The sequence below is a fragment of the Gymnodraco acuticeps genome, unplaced genomic scaffold (genome assembly GCF_902827175.1).
Source record: "Gymnodraco acuticeps unplaced genomic scaffold, fGymAcu1.1, whole genome shotgun sequence".
In the NCBI taxonomy this organism is placed as follows: Eukaryota; Metazoa; Chordata; class Actinopteri; order Perciformes; family Bathydraconidae; genus Gymnodraco; species Gymnodraco acuticeps.
Genome location: NW_022990021.1, coordinates 1,589,841 through 1,601,772, shown reverse-complemented (window position 1 = coordinate 1,601,772; position 11,932 = coordinate 1,589,841). Strand labels below are relative to the sequence as shown.

The 11,932-nt window shown below is 41.2% G+C and overlaps 1 protein-coding gene across 1 annotated transcript in view; it reads left to right on the top strand.

The window, feature by feature from the left end:
• Positions 1-230: 230 nt before the first annotated feature.
• tmem108 (transmembrane protein 108) overlaps positions 231-11,932 on the top strand; it is a 46,464-nt gene continuing 34,762 nt past the window's right edge. The window contains exons 1-3 of the mRNA XM_034213922.1: positions 231-1,024; positions 1,435-1,496; positions 1,578-2,218. The gene's annotated coding sequence lies outside the window, so the exon portion shown is untranslated. The remainder of the gene's footprint in view (positions 1,025-1,434; positions 1,497-1,577; positions 2,219-11,932) is intronic.

The window sequence follows — 11,932 nt, the reverse complement described above, 5'->3', positions numbered from 1 at the left end:
AGTGCTTTGCAGTTTTTGTAGTGCACTGTGAGACTGTAGCCGTGATTGATGACTCAATAATGGTCTGTAGAAAATGTTGAGTCATGTTTTGTAATTGGGTGCAATGATAGTCTGTGGCCTGTGGAGGGCAGTACATATTCACTGTAGTACTCTCTCTGTTACAAGCGATTTTAAAAGCGATGGAATGAGAAGGCAAGTTTGTAAATACAAAGACGCTTGTTTTCATTGTTTTTTTAACAATCAAACCTACTTTTTGCGTCCAAATAGACAATGTTATACCAATCGACAACATCCAACAGTGTCTATTCTTCTCTTCACTTAGTAGCAAGAAGTTAATTAGGCCTCCCTTGGCTGATAAAAGCAATTCTAACACTCAAACTTAAAACAATGGCTGTATTCTTCCCAACCCATGTGATTATGTGGCCCCTGCTATCATGCTGTTGATCTCCCCCTGCAGTAAACACCAGATTTTGTTTACCCTGTGTTGATTTAGGTCTGGTGAAGCAAAATGCTGTTTCATACCAGGGTGTCAGCTGAGGTTAGATGCCCTTGTTCCCTCCCATATGGACGGTAAGTGGTTTAACCTCATAATAGATGCAGCAGCTGACTACTCATTGTTGAACTGCTGTTTGAGAGGTAATGAATGGGATTAAAGGAGCAAGAGCTGGACTGACAGAGGAACATGACTCAGGCTGATGGCTCCGAGGGCTTCCAAAAAAGGAAGGGGCAGCTTAAGGTCACTTGTAAAGATTAACACGGAAAGAACATGCAGAGGTCCACTTTTCACCACCATCAGTACTGTCAGGTATTCAGTTAGAGCAGTGGTGTCCTAACCTTTTAGCCTCATGGACAATGTTTGCTCTGGGTACATGGTCACATGACTCATTTGGCATCTATTGGTGGTTTTCACATTACCTCGTTTGTCTTCTTGTGACCCCTTCAGTAGGTTCCTCTCCTGAGTTTGAGATCCACTGGGCTGTATCACTACACTAAACTGATCAACAATCTTATGTCATGGTCTAATGTGAGTCTATTTTAGTATTACTCAAAACAAACAGTTTAGAAATTGTAATTGTCAAATTGAAAATAAAGATTAAACCCAACCCATGAAAACAACAAACCATTGTAGCACGCAGGACACATTATCTGAAATATGATGATTAATGCATATTGTATTGTTTCTCCTACTCTAATCATTCCAGTTCATGACTCAGAGGATGTGTAGAGCAGAGAGGAACAATCTATGATCTGATGAAATTATCTTTATTCCAGTACCTTTTTAGTATTGTGTTTTTTTTTTAGATTCAACCCAAACTGTATTAAAAATAATCTTCTTTTTTTTTTTTTTTTTAAATACAAAGAGAAGCTGTAGAAAGAGTTTTACTAAGTCAGTGACCTAAAGGGTTTCTAATTAATCAATTAACTATTTCACAGAATTGTGGTGTCCCGCATCTTGAATGTGATCCTACTGGATCTGCAGCCCTGAGAGCAGCTAGGTTTGTAAATATCAAATAGAACAATATTTATTATTACAGTTAGACATTCAGTCAGTGCATCTGATCTGTGTTCGTCAACAGGTGTCCACAGGGCTAATCTCCCACTTTACTGACTGGCAGGTGGCCAAGAGTTGCATTGACGCTTCACTTCGTCACATGGCCTCCTCTCCTGTAAGGTAACTTTAGGGTTTTTGTATCGGGACAGTTTGATTCCAGCACTGGGAGAGCAATACTCTGAGCAGGGAGGGAAACTCTGCAGCAGTCCTCATTAAAATTCCCTGTCCGTACACACGAAACCCTCCTTTGGTGGGTGGCACCGCCAGCGTCCTGCGCGCCTCTTTAATTGCGCACCACGCATTTACCCAGCGATCATCAGCAGTGGCCGCGCGGATCACGCTGCCTACAGGCGGAGAGTTTGCTCCATGTCCCGTTATTTACAACGTCAAGGCTGACGGAGGAAAAAGTGGGCGAAGAGTCCCGGAGGTCCGGCAAAGGGTGGCGCCCTACGCATCTGATCCAGCGAGTGGACACGCTGTGCGGCGACACGGTCCCTACTGCAGTCACTTGGCTTCTTGTTGCGGCTCATGATTGTGACATTTCTCGTTGGGGGACTGGCAACATGTGCGCCCGGATGGTGTGAAGTGTGACACAACGGCTTTGGGGCTTCATTTCTCTCGGATACGCCAAGTACCCGACGTTACGGCGCACCTTGTGTATAATAGGTAAGTACATCCGTTTATTTCTCTGTGTTCAGACAGCTCACCCTCTATGTGTCCTACCTGTACTGTGTTTTACTGACGGCTCTTGCAATAGGCTCCCTCTGTGTATTGATTTTGTTGAGCATCTGATTTGTTGAAATCCTGGATGAATGTTTCTAGGCAGTTATGAGCGGCAGAGTCTGTCAGACATGAGCAGCAAATCACTTTCAGTGCTGCATCCAACTGTCACTGCAACATATCCCAATGTATGGTTTCCCATTGGTTTAGAGAAGCATTTAATGTATTGCATGATATAGAAGTTGACCTGATGCTGGTCAGTTCTCTGGAAGCTCTCTTGGTTATCCCATTTCTACTAGGAAAAACATTGGATTAACTCAAATGTTTGTTTGGCAGATTAACGTTTTGTGTGGGATTCAAATTGTCTCTGGCAATCCTTAAAACAGAAGTATCATGGTGAGTTAAGAAGATGTTCTCTGAAGTGTTTCCTTAAGACTTTGAGTGGCTCTTGGAAAGATTTATGATTAAGATGCCCTGCAGTGGCTGGCTGTTGTCCAAGTTTATTTGCAGCAGAAGTAAGCTAGTTTACTTCTAAAAACAAGTTTTGGGAGAGCTATCAATCTTGCAACTTGATGAGCTCAGCCCTGAGTGCCCTTCAAGTGGTTTATTTCTCAGGCAACATGGCAGCAACAATGCAGATAATAGGAGAAACTCTCTTAAAACACAAGACCACCACAAACAAGCGGGCATCACCAAATACCCCATTCGAGTGTGAAGCTCCAGCTTTGTTTTCAAGCACAGTGGATGTATAGGACATAGGGTAAAGTGTGTTCTAATTGAACCTGCCGGCCACTCTCTCCATTGTGCCAGGAATGTTTGGTTGTCTGTTGTCCACAGAAACCCCCCAGCCCTTTGTTCTGGGGGACAATCCTCCAGTGCCATGTGTGTGCATTGGTGGGGGAGGGAGAGGGTTTTTCAGGGGTATTGACATCTGTAGCTGACAGCTTCCTCAGGGCAAGCTGACATGCTGTGATACCATGAATGAGTATTAGGGAACATACTGTATGAGCAAAGCACTTCACAGTGATGAGGATATATTTTTGTAAACAGTGGTTATATATATATCTGGACAGATGTCAATACTGCAAACTGTCGAAAATGTTTTGAATATATCCTTTTTACAAATAGCCTGCAGTTGATAATACAATGCTTTATAAAGAACATTAATTGGTTCCAAAACCTTTTTTGTTTTTAGCATCTTTTGACTCATAGAATTTAGAATGGTTTGATATAGTTTGACGTTAAGTCAAGTGTTTTTTAACAGTAAATATTGTCCCAAATCAAGTGTTTGAACATGTAATCTATTATTTGATTGTCAGAAAATGAATGACGAACTTTCTTTTAACTGATTTGTCTTTCAATCATTGTTCAAGTAACTAGGATTACAGTCATGGCAGGGGCTGTGAGGCTGAAGTTAATAATGCTAACATTTGCTAATTAGCACAGAAAATACGGCTGAAGCTAGTCTTGTGTTAGAGGGCAAGTTATGGGATCACCAAAAGTGTAGGAATTCATCCACTGGGGAGCATGAATGGCTTTACTAAATCTCACTATTGACAAGACATTTTCTTAAAATCACAAATATGAACCTAATGGTGGCACAAGAGGAAGGAAGTCAGAAGATTAGAGGATGAATCCAAATTAGGGTTCATCCTCTAGGGACCATGAATGTCTGTACAACATTTCATGAAATCCATGTAATACTTTCTGACATTATTCAGTCTTGACTAAAAGTGAGTCACATCCCTAGTATGAAACACAAAATATGTTTTGGATTCATCTTCTAAATTAGAAGGATTTGCATATATATATAAATGAATATATTCACGTTGTTTTTATGTTGATCTGCTTCGTGAATATGTGATGAGTATGTTTCCAAATTAATTTACATTTTAGAGATTAAGTCATTTGTTTATTAACTCAAATATTTCCAGTTGTTATTGATGTACTGTGCTATGGAGGCCAAAGTGTGTGTTACTCATTTCAACACCTTCCCATTTGGGACGATATTTTCCGTCAACATTTGGAATAATTTTTGGGGGATCTTCACAGCTGTTTTCTTATCGCCAATGGCAGGAAAAGCCTACATTTAACAATGGAAAACACCGGAAATTATCAGCTTTCACATACGGACAGACTTCCCTTTAACAAACGAATCAGGGAAGTTCCAGGAAAAGGGAAAATCTGGTTTCTGACTCTTGGTCCAATCTGTTAGGCAATGTGGCCATGGCAGTGAGAGTGGGTTTCATGCTTGTAAGTAGGCGTCCCTCATGACTGGTAGAGAATGGTACACCATGAGGTGGAATGTAGCCCCCATGGCCCCCTCCTGCTGCATATTATGTGCTCAGGATGGACTTTGCACCTTTTTCCGGCTTTAAAAAACAGCAAGTGGCCAAAACAGGATTTCACCGAAGCAAAGGGAGGAAAAAGCCAGCCTGCGCCGTTTCTTTTCCTGTGTTTTCTTAATACCGCGCAGTATTAACGAAGGCCCTCAGCTGCTTTTGAAATTACTTTCATTTAAGCTGAGAGTGGTGCTCGTATACAGGAACCACGGGGGGAGGTGCCACGATGAAAAGCAAGCGAAAGCCTCTCTTTTCATCTAGGAAGAAAAATAAATTCCCCCCCCTCAGACACTTATGATCGTATCAACTAAAGAGTGTTCCCATAGGACCATAGGGAGCCTGGGTTGGTCATGCTTCTTTCAAAGTCTTAACACTTGAAAGCCGTTATACTGTATACAGTGGGTTTTAAAGCTGGCTCTGTTTGCCCATTGGGGGTATCAGTTAATAAAAGGCTTTACTATGTGGGGCCTCAGGTAAACAAAAGACTTAAGTAGCAGCAATCACACCTGCCCTGACCGAGCAAAATAAAAGCAGTTAGCTGGTGATGTATGACTTACCATTATGATGATAAAGGGGGCGATGGGCACGCAGAGATAAGAGTATGGCGACCATCGGAGCATGAGGTGTTTACAAGGGGAATTCCTCACATTCCTGAGCTGCAACCATGCCACTCCAATCTGCAACTCCACCCACTGATGGTCACCCTCTGTGCCAAGAGGGACCCAAGGGGCGAAAAGACCCAACAAGTTCCTCCTCAGGAAATAGATGCTGCTAATGTGTTATGTAAGCCGATTTTTCTGTGTTTCTTTAGAGGTTTTTAGGAGTATTTGATCAATCTAATACAATAGGCTGTTTAACATGTGCATCAGATCCACAGAGAGTTAACATATACAAAGATTATTTTGTCTCCGAGTAGGAAAGAAGGGGATTGTTCCAAAATGTTCTACAGATTGTCATGGTGCCCAGATGATACAGGTGGACATTTCACCTAGAGCCATCAACACCATGAGGTTCACATTGGTGAGTGAAATTGATCAACCACGATCCCAAACATTTATATGGTATTCAATAGAGACATTTCTGTTTCCCACAGGATTCATTTTAACTTAAGTGATCACATGTGTTTTCATCTAGCACTATCATTGTTTAATTTGGCCAATACTTAGTTTTATTCCTAAATACCTTCAAAATGTCAACAGCCTCAACTGTACTTTTAACTAATAAGTAAAATGTTAGCATGCTTATAAACTGAGCTACGATAGTAAACATGGCATGTCGGCTCATGATCAGTATGTTAGTCTTGTTATTTTTAGCATGTAAGCATGCTGACGTTAGCATTTAGCCTAAAGCAACGCTGTGACTAAAAACTGCATCACGAAGCCGCAAGCATGGCAGTGGACTTGCCTCACTTGAGTATGGACTATAATAAAGCTTTGTTCAGAAGTATTAGAATTAGAAATATTTGACCGGCCTATGTCAACTAATAGGATGAACCCTCAGTGCTGTATAATAATTCCATGTAGATTTCTTAGTGTTTAAAGTGGTACATAGCTCACACACAAGATCATAAATGTATAGGGAAGCTAGAGGACATATTCTATTCATTAAGTATTTCATCTCCTCAATCTGCAAAGTGATTTTTAGCTTTTTTCTCACAGGTAAGACCTCAAAAACAACACTTTTATTTCTCTGATCAGTTTAAAGAGTTTGTTTGTGTTGTTTACACCCAATAGCCATTTTAATCCAATTGTGTTGCCATACAACATTTTTAGAAAACAAAAAGTCCTAAACAAGGACAAAACATGTTTCATATTTTCGTTTTGTGTTATATGTTTTTTAACATCTACATGTGAAAAGAGACTCCTTTTGGCAAACTCAGGACACAGAGGGTTTGTGTTTTCAGATCAATCATCACCTTTTTTTAATGCAGCGCAGATGACTGGGTCTAATAGGATTATGAAAAGGCTTGGTGGGAGGAGAGGAGGTACAGGGGGGTGACACGTTAAACTCGCAAACCCAGCCTGGGGGGTGGAGTAGGAGGGGGGTTGGGTCATGTGATGGAGGAGGACAAAAGCAGGTGTCAACCCAATGATTAAGGGGTCTGAGGCTGGGCTCACCTATTGGGATTACTCAGAGCCTCTAATGGAGGACAGGTTGTGACCCCGGAAAGCAAGCCTCTCACCCAGAAAAGTGCTACTCTATCAAGTTAAAAAAAGAGAGCGCTTCTAGTCTCTGGTTTCCTTGGCAACTTCTTCAATCTGGATATGTGTTCTTTTAGTGCTAAATTTCTCCTGAAGTCCTTTATGATTTGTGAATACTTCACAAACCTTTTGGATCAGCTTATTGTATTCGCAGTTGATTGTGAATGCAAGATTTTGAGAAAACATTCAGTTAAAATAAAACCTTGTCTGCTGTCCAGACTCTTCTGATGGCAGATTAATTAAAAAGCCACCATATGCTGGGGACTGTGGAGACCCCTCCCCTTTGTAGAGTTTATTATTGCGCTCTACTGTATGTCACTGTCAGCAGCTAATTGTTCTGTAGGATTGAGGTCATCTTGTCTGAAATGTTGAATCATCTCTTCTTTACCCTGCAACCTAAATCAAAGCATTTCCATCCCCCAAATAATCTGCATTTGTCATCTTGCCAAGGCAGCATTTGATTTTGTGACTTACTATAGTATTTTTCACGCTGTTTGAGTCCAAGTTGAGGCAGTCTGAATGCCAGGAAAGGAAAACTGGAGCTCTTGAGAATATAAAACACATTGTTTTCTGTCTGTGCTCTGCCCATGCCGCATATGGCTAATTTCATGGCTGCTGGAGAGCCTGATTGATAGGCTGAAGAGCAGCGGGGCTGATGTTCCTCATCTACAGCGCTTGGCAAGGTGAGAGCCAATATCTCTTACAGGTCACATGAGGTAAAAGTAAATGGAAGTAGGAGGACGATTCGTCAGACTGCGATATGTAGAGTGCTCTTCACATGTTGCTAGCATGTAAGCCAGAAAGGGGTTACTGATGTATTTCTTGTCAAAGAAGTCATGGGAGCTGACATTTCATTGTAATCATTGCTCAAACCACCCCTGGGAGAACTCTTAAAATATGAAACTATCAGCGCTTGTCACCCCTAATTAGAGAGACATTTATATGGTATTGCTTCTATTCTCCTCCTCTGTCTCTTTCCAGTCTAAGAGTTTCGTGGCCCTGGGGGGCCTGGAAAGCTGTCTAGTAATCTGCGACGGCATTAATACTGAATAATATGGAGCGTGCCGGGTTACACATTTTAATGTGTAACCCGCTCCATATTAATTAATTTCCACACACAAAATTGCGAATTGACACAGTGGGATTTCGCCTGGTGTGTTTTTGTGTGAATTTGTTTGTGGTGGCACGGATGGCGGTTTGTGGAAGCTGAATTACCATGGAGACGGTGGCATTATCGTGTAGGGAGGTCGTTGATGCTGGAACCAGTGCAGTATTGGCAGCAGAAAGGAGCAACATGGCAACAACAAAATCTGAGTGGACAGCCACTGGGCAGACATCTGGCTTTATGTCAAACAAGACACTTGGAAATATTTCATGTATATTTCCTCTTTGTACCTTCACAGTTACTCTCACATGGTACTGCCCCTGATCCACTAATCCACAAGGTACATTTTCACACCCAGGTTATCCCATATGTATTGAGAATGGCACTGCTGTAAATGACATGCAGCGATAGCCCAATCAAGCTGCTGCTGAAGCTGCTGGAATGACTCCACCTTTCTCTCTCACTGAAGAGGAGAGGATCCTTTAGGGAGAGGAGATGACTTGACGTTTTGGGTTTGTCAGAAGCTGCAAATAAATTGGACACACTGTTAGACGTGCAGGCTCTTTGTGCTGTAAAAACACTGCAGCTTGCTGTGGTATACAAGATGTCAAACATGATAGTTATGATTTTCCTCTGCTTTTCAACACTGTGATGAGAGTTTGTGCATCTGCTGCTGGGGAATTCTATATATGATTGTGTTTATTTGCTTTCTTGGTGAGAGTTAGGGGAGCATTGTATTTTTGTGTCTCTATGTTAGTCACTGAGCTAGAGAAAGGAGGCATTTAGCCTAGCTTGGCATAAAGATTGGAGGCAGGGTGAAATGTCTAATTGATTGGACAGCTCGTCTTTTTTTAAGCTTCGGTTAGTTCATTACATAAACCAGCAGTTTTTAAAGCTTTATAATCATTATTATCTGTCAACAGGTTCTACATCCGGCATTTAGTTTCAGTTATTTTAATGAATAAGCATTTAATCTTCTATACTGTATGGAACACACAAGCCCATTTTCAACTAACCTGGGACCATGAGTTGAAATCTGGATAATTAGCCTTTTAAAATTGAGCTTGCATGGTTTATTTCACTAAATATATATTCAAAATGTACACACAGTGGGAAAAACAACTACAGCACATTGGGCCGCAGGCAACAATAATATTGTATTTATTTTATTATTTTGTATTCATGCAGACTTGGTTTTGATGGATTTCACCATTGGAAAGGAAAATGTAAGCACATTTGATTTAATTGATTTAATCAAAAATAAATGCCTTAACAAAGACAAAATACATCCAATGTTTTAGTTGAATGGTTTGCAAAATGGCAGGCTCCGATGTATAAGTGATTCGAGAAAATGAAATACAATATGTGAAACCACTGGAATGCTTCCCTTAACAGTGACACACACATACTAACGCAAACAATTTGCTGTCTGCGGTACAGAAGTCATCAGTTGCAGAAACTGTCACAACAGCAACTCTTAAAATAATGTCAGTGAGGTTAGGCCCGCTCCTCTGCTTTCCCCTGGGCATTCACTCCATTCTTCACTCTTCCACTAATAATAGATCTTGCTGCTCATCCCCAATGTATTGTCCCATTCCCAACATCACACAGAAGAGAAAGGCAGCAAAAATGATGGAGGGAGCGACACCTGCACACTCTCTCCCCGCCGGTTCTGTCTCCCTGCGGGGCCAAGCGTTTGACATTTAACTACGATAGCCGTAAACAGGCCACTGGAATGCCATTGACATTAATTTTGTCTGTTTTTTTTCACAGGGTTGGTTTTATGTCTTTGTAACTCCATGGAGGTTTCATATCCAGACTTCAGTGAGGAAGCTTGTCTCTCCATCCTAAAGCTAAATGCAAAGAAAGAGTTGGCAGCATGCAAGTTTAATCAATAGACATTTTAATCCAGTGCTGAAGTGATAAAAATAATTGCCAAATGCTCAATATTTGCTAATACCAGCTACGTAAATGTAACTAGTTACGTATTTTCACACTGACACTTTTTGTTAGTTTTTTCTTCACTTTTTCACCCATCCGTCCCAGTTAGTGAGACCGATAAGTCCATGGACCATTCTGATGAAATACAGTAATCATCCTCTTCATGTTGTTCATTATTTTTACCTGATTGATGTCTGAATATTTGGGCGTGTATCACGTGTGGTTTATCACTTAATTATAGACTGAAGTTACCAAACAAATCACCCACACGCTCTCCCCTCCCGTCCACCCTATAGAATTGAACCACCACTTCATCCATAATATTAAACACTGCTGACTGTGTGTGAGAGTAGGCCTATGTGTGGTGTCACAGATCTCATCCACACCATGCTGAGCCTGGCTTGTTCCTCTGCTGTTTACCTATTCATTAATTCAACCGTGAGTGATGGCGCGGGCAAACCAAAGCTCTCCATCCTGTGGTAATTAAACGTCTGCTGGTGAGAATTTTTTTCGCCTGGAATGCATTTTAAAAACTGACACACACTCTGAGATGCTGCTGGTGAGCGGCCCAGGCTAACTTCAGTCATTAGCGTGCTGAGTGCTTGCACTGATTGCTTCATTATTTCTCTGATCTGTGAGAGATCTTTGAATGATGTTGCATGTTTCAAAGTATTCCACGCTATAGCTCCTTATGTGAGCATCTCACTCTTCAAACTTCAACACACCTAGCGTTGGTGTTATTTAATATACACAGGTTTTAAAGTTAGTCTATCCTGATCCTCTTGCATCAGACTTGCTCAATGTAACACCAAAACTCAACGCAATTAACCCCCATTGAGCAGTTACTCAACATGAATCCTCTTGTATTCCTCTTGTATGCTCCCGTTCAGCCGTGTTAGAGTTGGGAAAGAGAGGTTGCTAAATGTAGCCCCATCACAGGAAGATTTGAAAACTGATTCAGAATAATTGGTTTGTTTTGTTCACGGCTGTTCAGCCCGGCGCTGCAGCAGGAGGACAGCAATTATCAACTGCGTGTCCCAGTTTCACAGACAAGGATTATTTTTCGACAAGATATTGACTGCTGTTCCTCATTGAAGGTTTCAGTTATTGGCAACGACTGATGATTAATCAATGTCTTTTGAACTACGATTGTTTTTCAAGGTGGTAGAAAAGTAAACATGAAGCACAGTCCTTTGATATTAATCAATCATTTTTTATTTCGGATAATTTTTTACCGCACACTATCGGCATAGCTTGTACGTATAGAATGCTAACCCACTGCTAGGTAGAGTGTTAGGATAGCTAAACGTAGGCATTATACCTGCTTAATGGCAAGTTAGCACTGTCACTGGCAAATTGTACCCAGCCACACTTAGGGCAGTTGAAGAGGTAAGCTAACATTTCAAACTCTTTCAAAGCCATAATAAGCTAAGCTAATACTGTGCATGTTTTTTTTCTATAGACATCACAAGACCCAAAGAAAGTTACAATGCAAATGTAATTTGTGCAATCAGGTCTAATTGCTAAAACATTTTTAATTAAGTCTTTCTTTCTTAGTCTTGTGTATACTTCAAAGACCTTGCAACTCTTTCTTCACAAGTATTGCTATTTAGCTTCAAACCTTGTCATTCCAGTTTATAAAAACACAAGATTGTTCATATTCTCCCTATACTAGTATCTCCTTTGTGGCTTTTCGGATAACAATAATGCCTCCCCAGGGTGCTGAATGCATCAATATAATCATCCAAGTGATTTGTCACAACTCTTCCCCACCTCCACTGTAACGAGACTCCCACTTGACAGGTCTCAGTGGGGTCTCACTTTAAAATGTCAACCCTGTCGGGTCCCCACGCCGCCATATCTCCCGTCATCTCCAGGTAAACATCAGTCCAGAGCCAGAGGGGTTAGCGGCTCGAGTCATTACACTGCTCCCTTTCCATCAAGTTCTACACTTTCAGCTCAAACCAAATACCATTTCTTTAATCATTGCACTCTCCTGTGGTGACTGTAGAAGAAAGGTCACGACTGTCCGAACGGAAGACTCCAGGCTCCATCACTCTAAATATGAGCC